This window comes from Sarcophilus harrisii, chromosome 1, assembly GCF_902635505.1.
Source record: "Sarcophilus harrisii chromosome 1, mSarHar1.11, whole genome shotgun sequence".
Classification (NCBI taxonomy): Eukaryota; Metazoa; Chordata; class Mammalia; order Dasyuromorphia; family Dasyuridae; genus Sarcophilus; species Sarcophilus harrisii.
Genome location: NC_045426.1, coordinates 679,444,578 through 679,471,013, shown reverse-complemented (window position 1 = coordinate 679,471,013; position 26,436 = coordinate 679,444,578). Strand labels below are relative to the sequence as shown.

Below are 26,436 nucleotides of genomic sequence, written 5' to 3'. Positions count from 1 at the left end.
CAAACCTCTCCTCCAAGCATCCTAAATTGACATAGGTTGGACACATATCTCCTTCTAACCTCTCATTGGTTCTGTTGCTCCAAAATATGATTTGAAGCATTATTTCAAAGTTGTTTGGAAGAGAATGTTGAGATAATTCAGCTGAGTCCTTACCTATACTCCATGCTGGTTCTGCCTAGAGTAAGATCTTCCTAAGTGATTGCTTGTTTCTTTCCTTTCTCCATTAAAATTTAATGTTCTCAAGGGCAGTGGCTATTGTTTGCTTAGACTTAGACCTGAAACTGGCACAGAGTAAGCACATGATAAATGCTTTCTGTCTCTGTCTCTGTCCCTCTCTGTCTCTCTCTCTGTGTTTCTCTCTCTCTCTCTCTCTCTCTCTCTCTCTCTCTCTCTCTCTCTCTCTCTCTCTCTCTCTCTCTCTCTCTCTCTCTCTCTCTCACACACACACACACACACACACACACACACACACACACTTTCTCTCTCTCTCTCTCTCTCTCTCATTGATTGATGATCAATTTATCCATCTCTATATCCAGAAGCTAGGTTCTGTGAAAATAGGAACTTCTTTTTGTTCCTTGAATACCCTGGATTTAGCACCAGTGCTCTAGGAGTAGGTACTTAATTAAAGGATGATAAATTGTTGAAATGAATTGAATTGAATTTTAGTCGAAGTTGCTTGGGGGCTTCGCATCGCCAGTGAACTCACAGGGCTTAGCTAGGGGGTATGAATTTTGTAAAGGTTTGTTGAATTGAATTAAGTTGGACCCTATTAAAATGCAGCAGAAGTCCCATGTCACTTATCAAAGTGTCTGTTTTAGCATCTTCCAGTTTTCTTTGTAGTTTACAACCAGTTAGCACTTAGCTTTCAGCCCCTGTCATTACTGCAGCCTGGTAATGGCTGTGAAATTGTTACTTAAGTGTTGTGTAAAGTGGAACAGCTGGCTGGTTCAAAGTACCAGCATCCTGGTAGGATTTCTGCTAAGTGTTGCTGCTGCTGCAGCCTTGCTTTAGAGCCTGGGTACTGGTTCCACAAGGAAAAGAGCTGGAAAGGAAAGGGCATCCACAAAAAAGCATCCTCTCTTTGGGCACCAAGAAGAGAGTCAAGAAGCAAACAGGAAGAGACCTTGTTCCAGCCAAACCAATCTTCCCTCTGCTTAGATAAGAAGTAGTCCCAGTGCGTGCTATTCTGAGGGCAGCAACATTGATTTTGTTGTTGATGTCCAGGCATTTTAGTCATGTCTGACTCTTCATGGATCCATGTGGGGTTTTCTTGGCAAAAATACTGGAGTGGATTTTTTTTTCATTTTATCTCCATCTTTCCTGGGTCTGAGGCCAGATTTCAATTCAGGAAGTTGAGTCCTCTTGATTGCAAGCTCAAAACTCTATACTCTGCACTACCTTGCCATCCTGATTTACAATAATTCCTGGAAATGAAGTCAGGAAGGACTTTGTTTAAATCTTGTCTTCTGGTTATGTTATCCTAGACAAGTCATTTAACCAGGATCATAATCTCTGACTCATCATTTCTCAATTCATGAATTCAACCAGTTGTCAAGTCTGAGTGATCTCTACAATATCTGTTTATTTATCACTATTCATATAGGCAACTCTAGGGGGGGGGGAAGTATTCATAGAATATCTTTATTGTTCTTGAGGCAATCAAGTTTAAATGACTTGCCCAGTAGATAGCTTGTATGTGTCTGAGGCTGGATTTGAACACTGCTCCTCCTCATTCTAGGGCTTGTGCTTTACCCACTGCACCATCTAGCTGCCTTTACATAGCAAATTTTAAGTTTAATCTTCATTATTCATATTTTCGCCATCACTTTCTTAAGCCTAACAATCATATCAAACCATGATTTGCAGTGTTTGTCAATTTCTGAAATGTAAATGTTCAACATAAAATATTAATAAATAACATACCATTTTACCACAAACAAAAATCATTTATTAAGTACCTACTATGCTCCAGGAACTATGCTAAGCTTTGGGAATACAGCTTACTCTCTTGGAAATCTCTCAATCTAATGGGGGAGATATATATAAGCAATTATGAATAAATGAGTAATATGCAGGAGAATTGGGAAATAAGGTGTAAAATCAAGTGAGATTGGGAAAGATTTTTTACAGAAGTTTGGATTTTACTTAGGTCTTGAAGGAAGCCAGGGAAATGAAGAAGTAAAGATAAGAAGGGAGAGAATTCCAGGCATGAGAAAAATTTAATAAAATGTTCAGAGTTGGAAAATAGAAAGTCTTGCTCATGACACTGCAAGAAAGCTATTATCACTGAGTCAGAGAGTACAGGGAATGTCATAAGATGTAAGAAAACTAAAGAGAGAAGGGAAGATGGGAGGGCTAGGTTTTGAAAAGTTTTGAATGCCAGGAGATTGTATATTTGATCTTAGAGGTGACAGAGAGTCACTGGAGTTTAATGAGTAGTTGGGGGTGACATGATTAGAACTATCATCTTAAATATTTCAATAATTTTGTGATTGGTCTCCCTACCCTCTCTAACTTAATCTTTACATAGTTTGGAAAATGACTTTCCTAAACCATATCTGGCTACATACTCCTACTCAGTAAGTTCCATTGGAATCCTACTGGGGTCAAGATCAATACAAACTACTTTGTCAGGACCAGGATTTAAATCTTAGCTCAAACCCGTATTATCTATGTGACTTTGTGCAACCCATTCCCTGGGCCTCAGTTTCTCAACTATTAAACATGGTTAGATTAGATATTCTCTTCAAATTGAAATCTATTTATTTTTATTGTTATATTATATTATTACATACTACATTCCATTGTTATATGTTATATTATGCTATTGTACATTATTATTATTAATTATTATTATTACTTTATTCTAATATAAGTTTGAAAAGCATAGGCGATACCTGAATGTTAGGCATCTATCTGGAAGGAAAGAAAGGTTTTCTTGACTTTCCTGGAATTTGCATTTTTTAATAATGTAAAATATTATCCATCCTGTATTGAGCATTTTGGTAGCCTGAATGCTTACAAGAGAAAAGAGGGAATTTTTTCTGTGGAAAACTAAAAAACAGCCAAATTCCGATGTCTTTTTGGAATATCTCATTTTGAAATATAAGGCAAGGAGAAATTTTATTGAGTTCTCATGATTAAACCCAGTCCAGGAAATTTAAGACTTTGATTCTATGTTATTACTTACATACATACAACATTTTGCATGCATACATATACACACATGTATATAATATGCATGTGCATTCATATATGTATGTACACATATTACATATGTACATAAATACATACATATATACAATAGGATTGTAGGTAGATAGTTGGAGGAGGCTATCTAAAGCCACCCACTGAATTTATAGATGAGGAAACTGGGGTCTAGGAGCATTAAAAGATTTATTCAATATTACAACACAGGTAGTGTCAAGGGCAAAATATGAGCTAAAGTTTTTACACTCAAGAACCAGTGTTTTTCCACAGTATGAAACTACTATCTTACATATGTTAAAATTTTAATCTGTTATATTTACTGCAGATTTTTTTTCCAATCTGAATTTCTTCTTTTCATCTCAATTACATTAGTTTTCTCTGGTAGAACTCTTTTGCTTTTAGGTTATAAAATCCATCTACCAGATCCCCTCAGAGTTCTTCTATTTGATTAATTATCTAAAATATGGCTCCTCTCTATAATTGAAATAAATATATCATTCATTTTCCTTTTAACACTTTTTTCAATAGTTTTAATTCAATATGTATTTATTAAGCACCAACTTCATGCAAGACCTTATCTAAAACACCTGAGATATAAACAGGGATGTGCTGGTGAATATTTAACAACCAGCTTTCCAAAAAAGTCTAATAAAATAGGCACCACACCTTATTAAGTTTAATCTAAATTATTAATATATTATCTATCTCTTTCTTAAATCTCAATATCAAAAAAATAAATCAAGCACTGATGTGTAATATTTGCCAATTTCTAAGGCATCAATGCTAACACTGAATTTAACAACTAATTCCAGTTAGAACTCACTCTAACACACTCTGGATATTGGCAAAACAAGGTACAGTGACTGCCTTTAAGGAGCTTAGGCTTTATTCAAAGGAAGTGCCATGTATGTTATTAATTTTCTTACATTTAATTGTATTATCTAGTTAGAATCTATTATGCAGACTTCTTAAGTTGAGGATGTAAATTTAGTACCTGGAGATAGAACTATATATTTGGTAAGAAGTTTTGTGGAAAGAATAATAACAAGGATAATAAAAATGATAATAGTTGTGGGGGTGAAGGTGATAACATGCATATAATGCTTTAAGCTCAACAAAGTACTGAACATGTATTTCTGGTTGAACCTTTATAGCAACATTTGAAAGGATGTTCTATTATTATTCCCATTTTACAAGTGAGGAAATGAGTCTAGCAAGAGTCTCAGTGATACAAGTTAAAGAGTTTCTTCAGGAATACTGGGGAGGAATAGGAGACTTGGGAGGCCCTAAAAGGCTTCCTTTTCGTTAAGCACTTTCTGGATAGAATCCAGTGGTATTTTTCAAGCTTTTTTCAAAGCAGGCTAAGTCAGTAAATATTTCTATTTGATCATAAGGTAATCATTTTTAAGTGCTTTGTAGAGTGACTGATATATAGTAAGTGCTTGCTGTTTATTGTTTAGTAATTTTTTAGTTATGTCTGATTCCTTGTGAAACCTTTTGGGAGTTTCTTGACAAAGATAAGGGAGTAATTTGCCATTTTCTTCTCTAGATCATTTTACAGATGAGGAAACTGAGAGAAATTAAATTAAGTGACTTGCCCAGAGTCACACAGCTGCTAAGTGTCTGAGGCTAGATTTGAATTTTGTTCTTTCTGACTCCAGACTTGACTCACTCCTCCCTGCCCACCTAGTTGCCCACAGTAGGTGCTAAATAAATGTTTATTTCTTTTTCTTCCCTTTCTTTTCCAATTTGACTGCAGATATAGCAAATCCAAGGAAGAGACTTTAGGCCCAGAAGGTAGGTACTTATCAAGTACAGATTCCGTCAACACTGACAATGTAAAAAGGAAAACCTGGGCAGTACAATTCATTTTCTAAAGACAGATAGATCATATAAAGTGTCTGCTTCTGTGTCAGAGCTAGAGGCAGCATGGCAGAGCAGATAAGGCATTAAACCTGCAGACAAGAAGACCTCAATTCAAATCTTTGGGTCCTTATTAGTACATGACAAATCACTTATCTGCTCTGTGTTTCAGTTTCCTAATCTGAAAAGTAAAGGAGTTGGACTTGATAGGTTGAAAGTCCCCATTCAGTCTGAATTTATGATCCTATGAAACCAAGAGTGCTATTTATGGACAGGGGATTACAAGCATATTAAGCAGAACTTGTTAAACAATTCCTTGAGTCAATAAGCACTGCATATCTGTGGTTCAATGAGTGCCCTGCCTCCTCCCTATCCCCTTTCCATCTCTCTTTAACCCACATTATCTTGTCTCTCCCCAGACTTAAAAATGCCTTCAGGACAGAGACTGTCTTGCAATGATATACTCAGTGTTTGACAATCTTCCTAGCACACAGTATGTCCTCAATAAAAGCTTTATCTGTCTATGACATTGGTAAAATGAAGGGGGTTGCCTGGATGATTTTGAATTATGATTTTTCAAATTGCTCTTGAGTCATTTCATTCATGTCCAATGCTTTGTGATCCAATTTGGAGTGTTCCTGGCAAAGATAGTAGAGTGGTTTACATTTCCTTCTCCAGCTTATTTCACAAATAAGGAAACTGAGGCAAATAGGGCTAAGTGGCCTACCCAGGTCCCACAGCTAGTAAATGTATAAAGTTGGGTTTGTACTCAGATCTTCCTGATTCTAAGCTCACTGCTCAATCCACAGAGACAGCTAGCTGCCCTATTATGATTTCCAAGTGTAGACTGGATGGAAGTATCTGAAAGGTAAATGTTACCTACTAGAAGGAAAAAAACAAACTTCCTGAAACACTGGAGTTGGCACTTAGTGTTATGGGCCAGATCTCTGTACTTGAGACAAGCATTCTTACAAGGTGCTAAGCCAGTGGAATTGATAAGACAATGGTTATCTAGTTTAGTGTGGTGATTAATAGTTCTCTAGTTCAGTACGATTGATTTAATCTTTCAACAAATAATAGTTTCCTAGCGATATAATGATTGGTTTATACTGTAAATGATCTAATTATAATACAGCATATAAACTGGGACAAACTCAGCCAGGGCAGACTCAGAGACACTTCATTCCATTTCTCACCTTTGTGGTGTCTGGAGGACAGAGCACAAGCCCTTGGACTCAGAGACAGATTCATTCCATCTCACACCACCATGGTGTCTGGCCAGTCCTCCTTCATTTTCTCCACTGAAGCCAAGACTCTGGAAGGCCTCCAAGAAAGTTAGGCCAAGCCCCAGGCAAGAAAACAATACTTTGAAGGAGATAATAAAAAATTTGGACTTTATCCCTGGCTATTCTTATGGTGATTACTCTACTGAAAAAAACCAGAACACTACACATGGGCTAAATTAGGAGGTAGTGAGCTCTCCTTTAGGAACAGTATATAAAGAAGGTGTGGAAAACCATGCAAATATTTTAAATGTAATTCCTAATCAGGTATAGGGATAAATTTGCTTTTTGAATCGTCACAAGAATCCAATAAGGCATGTGCTATCATTATTCCCATTTTATGGAAGTGGCAACTAAGGTTAAACAAAAGCTTTATTGACAAAAGGATTCCAGGCTTTCTGTGGAGGGATGATCGAAGGCTTTCTGAGATCCCCTATACCTCTAAGATAATGTAATATTATGTTTTTATGGATGCCAAAAGAGATATTTAATGAAGAATATTAAAATCACATACTCACAGTTAAAAGAACCTCCAGAAGCTATAAAGTCGAATATAAATCTGTACAAGAATCCTTAAAATATCATTCCTGATAAAGGGCCGTCTAGCCTTTACCAAAAGACTTCTAGTGGGTGGAAGAATCCAGTATTCTCCAAGGCAGCTCTTTACACTTTTGTTTTTATTCCTTAATGGATTAGCTGTGTCTAGCTTTTCATGACCCCATTTGGGGTTTTCTTGGCAAAGATATGGAATTGGTTTGGCATTTATTTCTCCAACTCATTTTACAGATGAGGAAACTAAGGCAAACAGGATTAAGTGACTTACCCAGGGTCACACATTACTGTATGAGGTTGGATTTGAGGTCAGATCCTCCTGACTTTGGGACCAGTGTTCTCTCCACTACACCACTGAGCTGCTTACCTCTAAATATTACATATTTGTCCTGATGTTTAAGTCCAGGATTGTAGTCCCAGGGTTGTAGCCTGAGCAACTCCAGGGCAGTTTAAGATAAGAATTTATCTTCTTTGTTATTTCTCCCATACCTCCTAGATTTGCCTTAATACTTGACAATCACCTTCACCCCATCTCCACAGAGTCAGCTTGGTGACAGAGAATATAGAGCCAGAAAGATACAAGCTTAAATCCAATCCCAGACACTAACTAGCTGTGTGAACCTGAGCAAATCCTTTTCCTCGATTCTAAAATGGGAATCATAATAATGCCTATCTCCCTATGTTGTTGTGAGGATTAATTGAAAAGATATTTGTAAAGCTTAGCCCAAAGCCTGGCATCCAGTAGATACTTAATAAATGCTTATCTCCTTCATTCTTTTGTTTTTTCCCCAGATTAAATATACCTAATTCTTTCACTTTACCCTTGTATGTTATGATCAGAAGGTACACGATAGCCTTTTATTAAACTTGCTCTGGATACTCTTCAGTTAATACCATTCCTAAAATGTATTACCCTGAACTGGATTTTGGACTCCCAAGTTTGCCTTGAACATGTCAGAATGTAGCAGTACTAGCAATTCCCTAGAGTTTTATAGGAGTTCTCAAACTTTTAAAATAGGGGGCCAGTTCACTGTCCCTCAGACTGTTTGGAGGGCCAGACTATAGTAAAAACAAAAACTTTGTTTTGTGGGCCTTTAAATAAAGAAACTTCATAGCCCTGGGTGAGGGGGATAATCATCCTCAAATGTCACCCACAGGCCGTAGTTTGAGGACCCCTGAATATGTCCCATCTCATTCATTCTAAGAAAGCATTAATTTTCAGGATGGACACATACACTAAATTGATAGTTCAGGGAATTCTCCAAATCTTTTCTACTTAGATTACTGTCTACTCAAATTTTCCACACTCTACTTGTGAAGTTGATTTTGGGAAAACTAAATTGAAAACTTTAAGGTACTCTCACTTAGCTGCAATTTATTAGCTTTGGTTTGATATTCAAAGAAATAATGGCCACACCTTGGATTAAGCCATTAAACCACTTCCCTCTCTAGCTAGCTGTAATTATCTAGCATAGCCATTCACTGCTGGTACTCCAACAGATCTGTGGATAGATTTCAGAATGTCTGTAAACTTATATATATAAATATAAATCCAATATCCTTTGATTTTCTTTGAAATCCTATACATTCTATTTTATACATTTAAAATATGATTCTGAGAAGGGATCACAAACTTCCAAAAGGATCCATGACAAACAAATGTGAAAAACCCCATGTGTAGCTCATTTCTTTCTATCTTTTCTGCTAGAAGAGTATGAGAGACTTTTTGAAAAACTATTAAAGTGAATAAATAAATGAAACAAAACAAGATAGAGCACTATTGGAACTATTTAGTAGTATTTGAGAATATATCAGCACATTTTTAAAGGTGCCATCCTAAGCACTGTCTTTATTAATGAACTTAACTAATGGATATTTTCTTTGATAAATACCCCTTCCCTCTGGCAAAGTATATTCTTCTAATCGTTTAATTTAATGATAAATTCACTAGCAAGAAAAATAAATAAAGAAGTGAGATTATTCCAGCACCACCCTGGTGAAGCTCAGATAGTCCTATGTGAAGACTGATTCCTTTTCTAGATGTTCACTAACCATCCCTTTAATAATTTGTAGTATTTTACCAGAAATCAAAGTAAAGCTTACTTCCATGGTTTGCATACTGTTTCTTTCTCTTTTTTCTTGTTTTAATTTATTTAATGTTTTCCCCAGTTACATTCAATTTATTTTTACATTTTTTTTTATATTTTTGAGTTCTAGGTTCTCTCCCTTATCCCAAATTAAGAAGCAAAAAGTGAAATTATGCAAAACCTTTCCAAAGAAGTCAAGTTATGAAAGAAAACAGATCTCTCACCCTAATAAAAATAAAAACCCTCAAGAAAAATTAAGTTTAAAATAAAGAGAGAGATAGGGAGAGTAATAGAGAATGCCTCGGTCTATATTCGGACTCGATCAGTTCCTTCTCTGGACATGGATAGGATTTTTCATCATAAGTCCTTCAGAGAAGGAAGGTGTGGATGGTTGTATTACTAGGAATAATAAAGTCATTTATAACTGGGCATCCTAGACATTGCTTTAATTTATTTACAGTATTTCACTCCATTTATGGAGGACTTTCCAGGTTTCTTTTTTTCCTGAGAGCATTCTGCTCATCACTTTCCAGAGAACAATAATATTCCAGCAGAGAAACTTGCTTCAAAAATTTTGTTTATTTGTTGTTTGTTTTGGTGGGTTTTTTTTTGTTGTTTTTTTCCTGAAGCAATTGGGATTAAGTGACTTTCCCAGGGTCACACAGCTAGGAAATGTTAAATGACTGAAGTCACATTTGAACTCAGGTCCTCCTGACTTCAGGGCTGGTGCTCTATCCATTGTGCCATCTAGATGCCCCCAAACTTTTTTTTTTAACAATTACTATTGGTAATTATATTCCCCCCCCCCATTTATTCTCTCTCCTTTTACCCTGATCCTCCTCAAAAGTATTTTGCTACTTTCCCACATCCCATTCCTCTCCTATTTTCCTACAGAGTAAGATAGATTTCTATACCCCTATTGAATATGTATGTAACTTCCTATTTGAGTCAATTCTGATAAGATTAAGGTTCACTCACTCACCCTCTCCTCCACCACTTCTCCTCTACTGTAAAAGCTTTTTCTTGCCTCTTTTTTATGGTAGATAATTGGTACCATTCTACTTTTCTCTTTCCCTTCCTCCCAGTACATTCCTCTCTCATCCATTAATTTTATCATTAAAAAAAATTACCTCTTCATATTCAACTCACACCAGTGCCCTCTATCTTTATATACTCCTAACTGCCATAATATGAGAATGTTCTAATGAGTTACAAGTATCATCCTTCCATGTAGCATTATAAACAGATAAACCTTATTAAGTCCTTTATGATATCATCTTCCTGATTACATCCTTATATTTCTCCTGAGTCCTGTATTTGAAAATCAAATTTTTCATTCAGTTCTGGTCTTTTCATCACAATCACTTGAAAATCCTGTTTCACTGAATGACCACCTTTTCCTCCGAAGGATTATACTCAGTTTTGCTGGTAAGTGTTTCTTGATTGCAATCCTAGCTCCATTTCTTTCCAGAATATCATATTCCAAGCCCTGTAGTTCTTTAATGTAGAAGCTGTTAAATCTTATGTTATCGTGACTGTGGCTCCACTTGAATTGTTTCTTTCTGGATGTTTGCAGTATTTTCTCCTTGACCTGAGAGTTCCATAATTTGACTATAACATCCCTGGGATGTTTTTATTTTGGGATTTCTTTCAGGGTGATAGATGAATCCTTTCAATTTCTATTTTACCCTAGAACAACAGGATGATTTTCCTTGATGATTTCTTGAAAACTGATATCCAGGATCTTTTTTTAATTGTGACTTTCAGGTAGACCATTATTTTTTTTTTAATTATCTCTCCTGCCCCTATTTTCTAGATCAGTTGTTTTTCCAATAAGATATTTCACTTTTTTTTTTTTTTACTATTTTTTCATTTTTTGGTTTTACTTTATTGTATTGATTTCTCATAAAGTCATTAGCTTCCATATGGTCAATTTCATTTTATAAGAAATTATTTTCCTCTGAGCTTTTGTACCTCCTTTCCCAATTGGCCAGTTTTTATTTTTAAGGAATTCTTCTCCTCGCTAGTTATTTTGTATTTCCTTTTGCACCTCAATTCTTTCCCTAATTTTTCCTCTCTCTCTCTTACTTGCTTTTCAAAGTCCCCTTTGAAGTCTTCCATGGCCTGAAGTTTTCCATGGAAAACAATTCTTATTTTTGTTGAAGGCTTTGGATGTATGAGCTTTGACTTTGTCATTATCTTCTGAATGTGGGTTTTGATCCTTCTTTTCATCATAATAACTTTCAATGGTCAGAAACTTGTTTTTTGTTTTCTGCTCATTTTCCTAGCCTAGTATTAAATTTCCTAGCCTAGTATTTATTAAAGTAGGGCTCTGTTTTCAGGGTGAAGGGTGCACTGTCCCAAGTTTCTGGGATCTGTGCAGCTGTTTTCAGAAATCCTTCTAGGAACCTGACCACAAGCCCTCTTTTCTGCCCTGTAGCATTAGATGTGTCCCTGTCCCATTTTAGCTGTGAAATATAAGGTATTGGCAGGGGCTGGGCTCTTCTGAGTGGGACTGTGCTGGGACTGCGTACCAGACTCCCACCCCATTGCCACAGATCCTCTTCACTGACCTTGTGAGTCCTCCCTGGTGTCCTGGGACTGAGAGGTTCAGAAACCTCCAGCATTACTGCTGATGGAGAGATCCTGCCTAGCTGATGCTGGGGTCTGGGCTGGAGCTAGGTCCCTGCCAGGCCTGCCCTGGAATTGTGTAATGGGCTCCCAGTATGGTTGCTGCTTACCTTCTAGCATCTGTCTTGTATCTCTCCACTGAGATGTTGGAAGCCACCAGTATGGCCACCTTCAGACATCTGGCCTGGACCTGGGATGCATGCTGGACTCCCACCTTTTCTGCTAAGCTCCTAAATTACCTTTGGCTGGAAAATGCTCTGTTCCATCCTATTGGGTGTTCTGATGCTCTAAAATGTATTTAAAGTCATTATTTAAAGAAATCTGGAATGGTTTGGAGGAGAGTTTGGTCCAGTTCCTGCTTTTATTCCACCCTTGTGGTGGAGTGATTTTCAAATGAAAATTAGAATAACATTTATTTTTCTCCACTCCTGTGATACCTCTGTAGTTCTCTAAGATTTTTCAAAAATCAGTATGGCCATATAGTCAAAACTGCCTTATCTTAACAAAAGAGGACAACTTTGTAACATATATAACAAGAAAGACACAAATCTTTGTCATCTGAATTCTTTCAAAGTCCAAAGACATAAGCCAAGCCTCTCCTCTCCTGTATCCTTCTCTCCTTTGTTCTCCCCTTCTCTCCTCTCTCTTCCTCTCCATTCCTGTCCTCTCCTCTCTTTTCTTTTTTCTCTCCTCCCCTTCTCTTGTCTCCTTTTATCTCCTCTCTTCTCTTCCCCTTCTTTCTTTTCTCCCTCCTCTCTTCTCCCTTCCTGTCCTCTCCTCCCTTTTCTTCTCAACTTCTTCTCTTCTGTCCTCCTCCTCCTATAAAGATTCAGCTCTAGATTTACTTTCTAATGCCCACCCTAAATGATTTGTTTAGGTCAGATACCAGTTTGGTATCATTTCAGATGACACTAGCATCCAGGTGGCACAATGGATGCTAGCAAGCTGCCTCTCTGTCTACCTCTCAATATTAGAAAGTCTGTCCTGATGTAAAGTCCAGTTCTATCTCCTTTGCCATTTCTATCAAGGACCCCTAGTATTTCCTTAATGCTCGACAATCACCTTCACCACATCTCTCTAAACTCAGAGTGATGACAAAAGGGATAGAATCAAGAAGACCTGAGTTCAAATCCACCTTTAGACACTTCCTATCTGTGTGATCTTGGCAATGCACTTAACCTCTGTCTTCCTCAGTTTCCTCATTTGTAAAATATGCATAATGGAAGCACCATATGTATATCAGATTGCTCACTGGCTCAAAAAGGAGGGAAAAAAGAGAAAAGAATCAAATTTCGAACTCAAAACTTTACAAAATGCTTTTAAAAAATGGTAGCATCTACATCCCAGGTCACTGTAAAATAAACGTGATAACATTTTAAACCACTTTGCAAACCTTAAAGCATTATGTAAATGGTAGCTGTTGTTATTACTAGATGTACAAGTCATCAGAGTGTTTGTATGTTGAAATTGTTTTAAATCCCCGGGGACGTGACTCATGATTGCAGTTCCTAACTGCAGGACTCAGAGGAACATGGTTGCTTTTTGCAAGGTGGGGTCTTTTTGGGATAACTAGCAGAATCCAGGTGGTCAGTTAAATATCTTTCGGAGAAGAGCTCACAAAGTTTTTTTCGTCTTATAGTAATGCTTTCCCTGATTGAAAATACACACTAGATAAGAATAGAAAGCCCCTGAGATCCTGCTGGAGCTCAGATAATTTGTGGAAAGCCATCTAGCACAACACCAACTATTTAGAGCTGCATAATATACCGGCAAACTCTTATTAATTATTGTGGTTTCCAACCCTGGGAGACAGAAACCAGTTATCATTATGCATCACCATGAAAGCAGATTAAAATTAAATCAATCTGTTTATCTCCGGGTTCTCTGTCTAATTAACATTTCAGGAGGAAAACCGTTTTGTCCAGACACTAGGACACCCCCATCCAAATTGAGATATTAAAAATATAAGTCTCTAGAGGCTTTCAGGACTAGATTTAATTAGCAAAAGGGCAGGAGACCTGTTGGGGGAAGGAAACAGGAACTATACACTCTATGAACCAAATAAAGTGGGAACTTTCAGATACTCTCAATATGAGGTAAATAAAGGAGATATGAAGCCCATGATAAGATTCAGTATCTGAGAATTTCTCCCTGGAAAGAAAATGACTTTTCCTCTTGACTGGAAGAGGTACATGGCATGGAGGAAGGACTACTAAATTTGGAAGAAGGAGACATGGCTTCTCTTCCCAATTATACTGTTTCTGCCATGAAATTCTAGTTAAGCCATTTAACCTCTCACCCTCAATTTCCTCATCTTGAAAATGGGTGTGGTAATATTTGTGATTTTTTTTTTTTACTTTCTAGTGTGTTCATAAGGAAAGGTCAGGTAATCCCTTATAAATCTGAATTTTTGAGGTAGCCACAGTAAGGTTACAGAAGAAAACAATCAAGTAATCAACCAAGCATTTGATAATTGCTTGAGATGCCAAATTTTGTGTTAAAACAAGCTCTCCTTTGATTTCTAATCAGAGGCTATTTCCTACCTAAAGGATGCTGGACCATTTTGGCCTTGTTTTATTCAACCATAAAATGAAGGGATGTCCTGATCTCTAGGGTACCTGCCAGCTCTAACTCTTCAGATATTATATTTATGCAAAAAAAAGCTTTATGAGAAACAAGCTTAGTGATATGAATAGCTCATATTTCCATAAGTGCTTACATTTCACAAAGTGCTCTTTTCAACACCAGCCTCAGTGAAGTAGCATAATTATAATTATCCCAATTCCACACAATAATCCACTGTTTCTTCTCCTGTTTGTACAAAGCTTATTTATCCTTCGAGACATAGGAAACCCAAGCCCAAAGAGAGCATGAATATTTGTCCGTGGTCACAATTGGCTAGCTCAAGCGATAGAACACTAGAGGACAGAGCTCCAGGGCTGGAGTCAGCCTGAGTTCAAATCTGGTCTCATACATTTAACTAGCCGTAGGACCTTGGACACATCATTTAACCTTGAAACAAGAGAACCCAATACTCAAATGAGGGCATGTTTGCAAAATGTTTGTTGACAACAAAGATTCAATTGATTGATAATATAGATTATTTGATATATTGATATATAAAGTCTAGATATTAAAACTAGGACTTGAACCAATTTCTTCTGATTCAAGTTTCAGTAGTCATTATGAGAAATGTTTGGTGGAGGGGGAAAAAAAAAGACTGGATTCTGGGACTGAACCTGTGATTTTACTGGTATAAGAATCTCTTAGTAAGGCTGGAAAAAAGTTAAGTAATTTTCCTAGAGTTGAACAACTAGCATGTGTCAGATGTAAGAACTGGATTTATGTCTTCCAGACTCTTATGTTTCTAAATCACATGATGCTCCTAAATCCTTTAATAGTAATAATAATAGCCAACATCTACATATTCTAAGGTCTGCCAAGGGCTTTATAAAGATCATATCATTTGAACTTTACCATTATATTCTTAAGTAAGTGATGTTGTAATGTTATTTTACAGATGAGGAAACTGAAGCATAAAGTAATTTATCAACTTGCTCGGTCACATAGCTATAAAATTTTTGAGAATAGATTTGAATTCAGGTATTCCTGACTCCAGGTCTAGTACTACCTTATCTACTGTTCCATATAGATGTCTAATTCACATATATTTTTTTGACAGTATGATTCCAAGGTCAGGAAAGAAAGGAAAGTAATTTTAAAAAGGAGGCTGAACGTTAGATAATGAATATCCCCCAATCTCCACTGGTATCCATTCAGAGAAAGACCCTACTCTCAACCCCATCACCCATGGAAGATTGATGGAAGGACATAAAGCCAGAAGTGGCAGAGAATAAAAAGGGGTATAAGGGCTGTGATCTAAATCAACAAAGACCCCCCAGTGCTGGGATCACAAGTCCACTGAAGGATCAAAATAATTTCCTAGGGTTAATATCTTTTAATGAAAAATCTGTCTTTCTATTGATCAAAGTTTCCTCCAAGCTCCAACATCTGGCACTGAAACATATTCAAGGAAAAACTCTTTCTGTGGCATGAGACTCTCATTATCAGGGCCTTCCAGGCAAACTATGGGTTTTAGATCACACTATTGTAAACTCGCCATTAATTCACTTGGTCTTCTGTGTAAAGATGAAATATACATTTTTTGATTCATTTGATTCATAGGAAAGAAGATGCTGCTCTTACCCAATCTATAAAATAAATGCTTTTTCCATTAGAATCAAAAGGCAGCCTCAGAATGTACCTCCCCTTCTCCCCATCAAGTTCTCCAAATTTTTTACTACAGTATGATTTCTCCTTGGAACTTGGTTTGACTCATTTGTATAATGGTAGTCAATCACTCAACAAATTTTTAAAGCACCTATTAAATTCCAAGAACTGTTCTAAGCTGGATATGCCAAGAAGGGAAAAGACAGTCCCCCTGTCCTCAAGGACCTCACAATTTAATGCAAGAGACAACATGTAAACATATAAACACACAGGGCAAACAGAAAATAATCCATAGAAGTAAGGCCCTAGAACTTTAAGGGGAATCGAGAAAGACTTCCTGTAAAAGGGAAGATGTTATATTTTAAAAGAAGACAAAGACACCAGGAAGTGAGGAGGGAAGATCATTTCAGGAATGGGGGAAAAGCAATGAAAATGCCCAGAGACAATCAGTGGAGTATCTTTTTCAAGAACTGGGAAACAGACCAGTGTCACATCACAGAGTATGGAGGGGAGTGAGATGTAAGAAGGTTGAAAAGGGAGGAAGAGTCAAAGTATGAAGGGCTTTGAATACCAAACAGAAGATTTTACATTTGTTCCTGCAGATGAGAGGGAGCCATTATATGACATTATCAAAATTAGGAGAAACACTTTGTAAAAATCATCAAAATATTTATAGTAACAGGTTTTTTTTTGTTTGTTTTTTTTTGTTTGTTTGTTTTAGTACAAGGAATTGTAGCTACAAGGTTGATGTCTATTGATTGGGTCATGATTAAACAAGTTGTTTCACATGAATATAACCATATATTAATGAATCAGCATAAATTAGATAACATTCATGAAGTGCATTAAGGTTTGAAAAGCATATATATATATATATATATATATATATATATATATATATATAGCATCATTTCAGCCTCCCATCAATCCAAAGAGGTAGGTTTAATTATCCTTACCATACAAATGAGGGACAGATAGAAGTAAAGTTACTTGACCAGGGTCACAAAGAAGATAATTATTTGGGGCAGGATTTGAATTTAGGTATTCCTGATCCCAAATCCAAAGTTCTAGTTACTAATCTACATAGGCTATAATGATAAATATAAAGAATTTACTAAGAAAAAAAAAAGAATAACAACAAATACCATTTGATTTAGTCTTCCAGCTCTGGAACTCCTACCTTTAGGTTCTGCTGTACTGACTGGTAAATGCCTCATATTGGCCATTACATCATTTTGGAGGCAATTAGAATTAAGTGATTTGCCCAAAGTCACACAGCAAGTGTCTGAGGTCAGATCTGAAGTCATGTCCTCCTGGCTCTGGAACCAGTGCTCTATCCACTATGCCATCTAGTTGTGTGATGTTTTATTATATGTTGTTTCTAAACATGGGTCTTAATTAATGTAAACAAAGTCCTATAGTGGGTAAAGACTGGACTTGGAGTCAAGGAGAGTTGAGTTGGAATGCTGTCTCAGACAATGACTAATTATATGACCCTTAGAAAATTACTTCATGATTTCTAGTCTCAATTTCCCCATTAAAAAAAACCAAACAAACACTAATCATAGGACCCATCTCACAAGGTTGCTAGGAGTCTCAAATGTGATAATTAACTTATTCATTCCACTAGTGAAGAAGTATATTAATGCATTTTTTTTAGTGTAAATCATTTGTAAAATGCCAAATAAATGTTAACTACTATTATAAATTAATCAATCAACAAGTATTTACTAAGTACCAGGCACTGTACTAAGACTGAGAGTCCAAAGAAAGGACCTGTATTTAAAATGGACACATTTCATCTGTTGAAATTTCTTAGATAATAATAATAATAATAATAATAGATTATATTCATCTCATCTTTGTCAGTTGTTTTCAGTCAAGTCTCACTGTGACTCCATTTGGAGTTTTCTTGACAAAGATATTGGATTGGTTTGCCATTTCATTCTTCAATTCATTTTATAAATGAGAAAATGGAGGCAAAAGCAGTTAAGCGACTTGACCAGGGTCAAACAGCTAGTATTTGATGCTGAATTTGAACTCAGGAAGATGAATCTGCCTGATTCTACTCTATCTACTGCACAACATAGTTACCTCATGCTATTGTAGAATATAAAATTATTAACAAATATGTTATTATATAATAATCAATATATCAAACAACAATTAATAATATGTAATAATTATTATGACATATAATTATTATGTAATAATTTTGTTATAATTTATTCTCAGTCAATAATAATTCATAATTTACTATATGCCAATTTATAATATATAATTATTAAAAGAAAATAATAATATTAATTTGGGGAATATTAGAGAAGTTTGGATAAGAAAAAAAATCTTTCCAATTCTTTTACTTACAGTAAAAAAATAATGATAGTGAATGATAGTGAAGAGTTCAGACAAAAGGTGATCCACTGGAGAAGGAAATGGCAAACCACTCCAGTATTTTTGCCAAGAAACCTCCATGAACAGGAGAAGAGGATAGAAAGAATAAGATGAGTGGATAGTGGCATGGAAACAATGAACATGAGTTTGGGAGACTCATTGGGAGTCTGTGGAGGAGGGAAGGATCTGGCATGCTATGGTTTGTGGGGTCAGGAAGAACTGGACACAACCAAGCAACAAGAATACAAATCCTGTGATTTAATCCCATCCAGGGTGATGATAGTCCAAAGGAATAGAAAGAAATCCAATACTAAGACTGACATTAAAAAGGATTTTGAATCAGTTAGAAATTCCATGAGCCAAATCTAATGCATAAATCTTCCTGGGAAATTTCTTTTTTGCATTTTGGAGTTCCTCCTTTACCTGGATGACATGAGTTTCTCCATATAGATAATGTGAAAGAGTTTCACTAAAAACTGAAGATTGTGATCTGCTTATTACAGGATTTGAAATAGGAGAAAATGAGTTTAAATTCTCACTCTAGCACTTAATGTGTGTGACATTGTGCAAGTCACTTAGACTCTATAAACTTCACTTACCATATCCATAAAATAAAAGGGTTGGACTAAATCCCAGCTTCTTCTTTTTTTAAAATAATAATTTTTATCTTCAAAATATATGCAAAGATAGTTTTTTAACATTCACCCTTACAAAACTTTGTGTTCCAATTTTTTTCCCTCTCTTATTTCCATCCCCTCTCCTAGATAGCAAATAATCCAATATAGATTAAACATGTACAATTCTTCTATACACATCTCCACAATTATCATGCTGCACAAGAAAAATCAGATCAAAAGTGAAAAAAATGAGAAAGAAAAAAAATCAAGCAAACAACAATAAAAAGATGAAAATACTGTTATGACCCACATTTAATCCCCATAGTTCTCTTTCTGGATGCAGATGGCTCTTTTCATCACAAGTCTATTAGAAATGGCTGGAGTTACCTCATTGTTGAAAAGAGCTACGTCCATCAGCATTGATCATCACATAATTTTGCTGTTGTCATGTACAATGTTTTCTTGATTCTACTCACTTCACTTAGTATCAGTTCATATAAATCTCTCCAGACTTCTTTGAAATCATCCTGGTGATCATTTCTCATAGAACAATAATGTTCCATAACATTCATATACCATAACTTATTCAGCCATTCTCCAGCTGATGGGCATCCACTCAGTTTCCAGTGGCACTACAAAAAGGGCTACTTCAAAGATTTTTGCACATGTGGGTCCCTTTCCCTCCTTTATGATCTCTTTGGGATATAAGTGCAGTAGAAACACTGTTGGATCAAAGGGTATACACAGTTTTATAGTCCTTTGGGCATAGTTCCAAATTGCTCTCCAGAATGGTTGTAGATCCCAGCTTCTTAAACTGGGGTTTATGACCCCATGTGAGTCTTGTAAGTGAATGTGGGGGTTGCAAAAATTCGATTTTTATCAATAAATGTGTGATTTGTATTCCCATTTTAAATACTTATCTACCCAAGGTCATGTAAGAATATCTCATGCAAAAAGAGGTGGGGAGTGGAAAAAGTTCAATAAGTCCTAGACTAGACAAATTCTAAGGTCTCTTCAACTTCAAAAATCCAGGACCAAAGATAAATGTGATAATTGGAGTAGGTGATATCTTTGAAAATATGCTCCAGGTAGAAACTCCCCCCACCAACAGGTACCAGACATATTGAGTCTTCCACAGTTTCCAGCAAATTTTCTATACCTTGATATTGACCAAGGTGAGAGTTCCAATGTTGTTATGGTTTTAAGTTTGTTTGTGGGAGTGGTTATGTAAGAAAATATGCAATGTAATTAGAAAGAAGAAGGAGCCTCAGCAGCTGTACCTTTGTATATAATTAATCAAGGAGCAGAATAATGCAGGTCATTTGTTTGTATTAATCCCTTTACTCAGAGAAGAAAGTTTGGAGAGACACACAGGCTAGAGTGACTTGTGAATATTTAGGATTATAAGTCATGAATCCAGAAGAATTCTACCAGGTTTTATATTTTAGCTTACTGATCTACTCAAGATTAAAATATTCAAAGCTAGCTCAGGTTTGATCATCTTTCACTAGTAATAATATGGTGAGCATTTATATAGTGCTTTAAGGTTTACAATGTGTTTTATAAACATCTCATTTTATCTTTACAACAACCATGGGAGATAAGTGGTATTATATTCGTTTTATAGATGAGAAAATTGAGGCAGACAGAAATTAAATGATTTACCCAAGATCATATAGGGAATAAATGGCTGAGTCAGGACTGGAACTTTGGTCTTCCTGACTAAAGGTCCAGCACCCTATCCAATGTGCCACTTGGCTGCCTGATCATCACAGTCCCTAAGATCTGTAGAAGAGCCAGGAACCAGACTGTCTGGCTAGAGACTACCACCTGGGAACCATTACATTCATGTCTTCATTTCCCCATGCTAGACAAAGATGGGAACCCAGTGGTGTGCACTGAAGCACATGAACATATGTCTCTTTGTATCCTACGTGTGGAGTCAGTGTGCCCTCATACTTAGTACATTATTCAATATATTCCATAGTTACATTAACTTAGCTAAAGGTGAGTGCCCCGTAGTCCTTGAAATCCCAGAACTGTTTCACATGAATTGCCACCATCACTAATGGATCAAAATTGTTAATGACCCACAGACCCAATGGAGAGAATCATGATAGATATAAGCTGCTTGTAGAGTATTGTCAGCAATGACTTGCCCACAAAAAGTCCATCAGTGCTTAAAGATTTATTAGGGGTCTGTGTGCTAAGCACACATGAGTGTAAAAGAAATAATCCAGAAAATGATTGATCAGAAAAGGAATCACAAGTCTCACATAGGATGAACTAGGGATATTAGATGGATAGCCCAAAGGCACACAAGAATCAGGGTAGGTAATGAGTAGAATAGCAAAGTTACAGACCTAAAGTCTTGAACTTCTGAATTGTTAGTATTTCCTCTATCCTCAAATTAGCTTTTATTCTCCAGCTGAAAATAAGCTCTTTGAGGAACTTTTTTTTTTCCTTTTGTCTTTGTATCCTTCAGACAGTAAGAAGAATATAGTCTGCCTGAGGATCAGAGATGCTGGAGTACTTCCTATCTTAGGGATACTAGATGTCAGAGGCAGAATTTGAACCTAGGACTTTCTGACTTCAATATAGCATTCCATCTCCACTAATCCCCAGCTTCTTAAATTGTGAGTTGTGACCCCATATGAGGTCTCATAACTAAATATGGAGACGGCAAAATAATGATTTATTATCAGTAAATGTTTGATTTGTATATCTATTTTATAAATCTATGTACCTGAGGTGACAGACATTTCTGGGGATAGAGGGGTCACAATAGAAAAAAGTTTAAGAAACCCTGCTCTAAGTCATACTGACTCTGGGAGTACAAAGAGAAAACAGAAACAGATTTTGCTCTTGAAAAGCTTTAATTGTTCTGAAAGATATAAAATTCAGATAGAAAAATATAAGGAAATTTAGGCTGTGATCATACATGACTATTATCTAGGCTACCAGGGAAGGTTAAGACTGGCACATATATTGAAATCAAGAGTCTCAAAAATAATAGAATTAATTCATTGTAAATCTGGTGAGCACCCATAAGTGAGAGGGACACCAGGTTATCTATGGAGAAATGAACCAACTCAGATTGAAAATGGAGCTAGTCACAGATCCCAGGATGATTAGAGTAAGATCAGACTTTCTAATGGACTCCAAGCTTTTAGTCTAGGTAAGATAGGGATATCCAGCCTTAAAACATTTAATTAAATATTGATTGATAATTAAATAATAATTAATTGGTGTTAATTATAATAAATAATTAATTGATGGTTGAGGACATTTAATCGCTAGAAGAATTTAAAAAAAAAGTTTCCTTTAGAAGATGACATTTGAGTTGAACCTTGGAGGAAACTATAAGTCAAATTCTTAGGATTCTTAGCTAAAGACTGCTGACTGGAAAAGGTGATTCATTCAAGAAACTTTCTGGTAAAAGATATTTTTATTATTCACATGTCAGCAATCATTCATTGATCCATGCATTTATCTACCCATCCATCCATTTGTAGCCTTTTGGGTGGTTTATAATCCAAGAAACCCCAATGTGATTAAAGAAGACAAAAGTCAAAGGCAATACAGGCCTTCAGGAAGCTGGAACATCAAGAAAGTTCTATGCCCACAAACTAGTAGCAAAAGAGAAAGTGAATCACATATATAACAAATGATTGATGATTTTTAAAGTCTCCTTCCATCATTTCTGAATCTAAGACCCTATGGAGAAGCAACAGAATGGGACATTTTGCTCAGTCATTTCAGATGTGTCTGAAATGGAGTTTTCTTGACAAACATATTGGCCTGGTTTTCCATTTCCTTCTCCAGTTCATTTTACAGATGAGGAAACTGAGGCTAACAGAATAAAATGACTTTCCCAGCGTCTCACATCTACTAAGTACATAAGGCTGGGTTTGAACTTAGGTCTTTTTGACTTATAGTCCAAAACTCTATCCACTTTGATAACTAGATGGCCAGTGAGAGATGGATTTTTGTTATTTCCACAAAAATCACGAGACCACAAACCTCACAAAACCTGACATTTGCATAGCACTCTCTATATTTTAAAGTGCTTCTCCACTCCAGCATCTTCAGTATTAAGTTGTTGTTTGTTCTTCATTCTTGGAGAAGACCATGATATCAGGGAGGTGATACCATGACATGCAAGTAAATTGGAGTAAGTTAGGAAAGGCAACTGCCTCATTGTCCCCTCCAGAACCATCTGGGTCCAGTGGCCAGATATAGATCAGGCCAACTGGAGATAGCCCATGTTAAATAAATTATAGGAAAAGTAGGGTTACCAGAATGGTGGATAGATCTTGCAGTCATATCATATTTTAAAATGAGATTGTTTGTCCTAGAAAGAACATTATAGTTGTTTTCAAATATTTGAAGAGTTGGAAGTAGAAGGCTTATTCTGCTTTGCCCTTAGATGGTTAAATTAGGAGCAAAGGTATAATATGTATATGTGTGCATAAAATATAACATAATATGAGGCAGACATATTTTTCTAATGTTTTCAACTGCCAATGCAGCCTTAAGGGTTTTATATTGGACCTGGAGATAGGAAGACCTGGGTTCAGATCCTGTCTCTGATAATTGCTTGCCATGTGATCTTAGACAAGACGTTTAAACTCTGTGCCTCACTTTCCTCATCTGTAAACCGATGGGACTGAGCTCTACAGCTTGGAAGATCCTCTCTAGTTCTAAAACTATGATTATATTATCTCAAAGTGAAATAAATGATAATAATGAGTTTTCCTTCACTAAAGGTTTTTGGGTAATAGAAAGAAGCATGATTCAGTAGAAAGAGTCTTGGCTCTGGAATAAGAGATCTTGAATTCAATTCCTGTTGTATTCTTGCCTTTGAAATCTTTGTTGAACAAGGTATTTGACTATTATGGATCTTTTTATCTGCAACATAAGGGATCAGATTGAGATTCCGCTTTGCTTTAAATGGATAATCTATGATCCTAAAATTTAGGATGATGAAAGTTATTGTAGAAGGGATTTTTTATATTAAATTATTGAGATGCCTTATCATTTAATATTAAATAATTCTGGGACTGTGCCCATTCTGACTAGGAGGGAAAATTCTATCACTGCTTAGGCTAGAGTGATAGCTACTGATGAATAAGGAAAAGCAAAGCTGCTCAACTCTTATTTTCTTTCCATTTTCTTTGTTAAGGAGAATTATTCTAGTACAGAAAGGGACATGACCAATAGAAATTTGGTGTCCATGATAAAGAGGGAAGGACAAAGTAATAAATTACTTAGCTGTCTGATAAATTCAAGTCAATTGACTCAAAGTACACCCTACAAGTACTGACAGAACCAGCAGATGTGATGGCTGAAACCATCAGTTAATTTGAAAAGATCATAGAGAATGAGAGTCACATGGTGTCTGGCACACAGTATGCTTTTCTTAAGTGCTTGGTGACTTGAGTTCCAGAGGAGTTAAGGAGAGAAATGCAGCCCCAATGCTCAAAAACAGGAAAAATGAGATCTAAGATCACAAAAGACAAATGATGTAGTGTGGTCTCAATGAAAATCATCTCCCTTAAGAGAGAAGCAGGGACATAATTTAAGGAAGAGAGGAGAAATTGGATTTCTGAGCTCCCATTCTGTCCTAGTGTCTGGGAGAAGGACACAATTGGAGAATGGAAATTTCTCATCCATCAACATGCCATAGTCAGGGAGCTCACAATGTTACTGTCTCTGCAAGGTAGTAAACATTAAATCAAAAGAAGGATATTAAACGCTGCCTCCATTCATTAAAGAGAGATAAAAATAAGAGATACCAGGAAGAACTGGTCATTTGGATGGGAACGGTTGCTCCCTAGCCCTCAGGTCATTTTCCATCAGTCCTGTACAACAGTACAGGTGATTGACAGGTACTGCCATCTGAGTCTGATTCCCAGATTGTCCTCTGTTGAACTGAGTCACAGCAATCACCTTGGTGGAACAAAATCGCTCATCTCTCTAATGGACCTGGGGGCATTTGTTGAGCTATTTCCACTGCCCTCTCAGGAGGAACTTTCCTATCTACCCCAGAGAAAGGTGACAGATTAGCAACCTGTTTCAATAGACTGGGGATAATAGACAGCTTTCACTCTTTGGTGAAAACAGCTGCAGGGCAGAGGCACAATATGAAGCATCATAATTAAAACCCAGTTTTTAAGGCAGCCAAGAACATCTGGACTACCATACTCAGTTTGGGGCATCATTGTTTAGAAAAAAATATTGATTAGTTGGAGAGGGTCCTCAAGAAGATAGAGTGGTAAAAGACCTTGATTCCACAAAATAAGAGGAAGAGTTAAAGGAATTAAAGACTTTGAACACAGAGAAGAGAAGACTTCCAAGTGTTTGAGGTAGATAGAATGACTTCAAGCATTTGCAAAGCTGCCACAAAGAAGTAATATTAAATGTTTGGCTTCAAAGGGTAGAACCAAGAACAATGGGTGAAAGCCACAAAATGGCCTAAATAGGTAAGGTTTGAGTTTGGAGTGTGTATGGAGGATGAGAGGGAGACTGTCTTTTGATGAAGAGAAATGACCAAAAATGAAATGAGTTGTTTTGGAAAAGAGTGGCTTCCAAGGATGAAAGGTCTTAAAGTAAAAATTGGAAGATTAAGCATTAAATTGCTGGAACTGACCTTTTGTGGGTGTAAATTGGACAAATGGCAAGTAAAATCCCTTCTACCTGACATTATATCATGAGTCAAAAAAATTACAACGTTATAGGTAATTTGAGGTAGCCATTGGTCATCCCTATTTTAGGGTGAAATAGAACAATAAAAGTCTGTCTTCTGGAGATGGAAGTAAGAAGTAGGGGTTGGGGTAGCATTTGGACTCTCTCTGATATCACAGATGCTCCCCCTACCTCACCCCACATTTAGGCACGTATATACACAAACATACTCTAATCTCTGTGAGAGTAAGTTCCAATTACTTTAGAAGACTAAAGTTCAGGGCTTAAATATGTGTGGATACACACACACACACACACACACACACACACACACACATGTATATACTTACACAATTGATGCAAATGAAAATCCTAAGAAAGAGACACATTACTGAGGAGGTGGGTTAAAAGAATTCACCTACTTCTATGGAGAATATAGCTTGATCATAAGACTCAGACACTTCCAGAAATCTGGATAAAAGACTACTCTAGTTGGTTTTCTCCTTAAGAGGAGAAGATTTAATAATCTTGCTCACCCTAAATACTAATGAAGGGCTTCAAGGATAGAGGCTCATTTCCTAAGGGCAAAAAATATACCTAGAATAAATTCTGTTTACATTCTAAATAAGTAGTCTGTTAACCAGGTGGATCCTGGCCCAAGATTGTAGAGGATTTGGGTGAACTCATCTATCATCAATGTTGTTCAGAGACTGACTGAATGAATGACCTATGAGGCTGGTCCCTGAATAAAGAAATAGAAAGTAAAAACTCTAATTTTAATTTAATAATGGATTATTAATATAATACAAAATTATAATTTATCTCAACATACACATATATACATATACATATGTGGATATACATATATGGATATGGATA

General features: G+C 36.3%; 1 protein-coding gene across 1 annotated transcript in view; it reads right to left on the bottom strand.

The window, feature by feature from the left end:
- TMEM132D (transmembrane protein 132D) overlaps positions 1-26,436 on the bottom strand; it is a 910,611-nt gene that overhangs the window by 536,487 nt on the left and 347,688 nt on the right. The window lies entirely within an intron of this gene.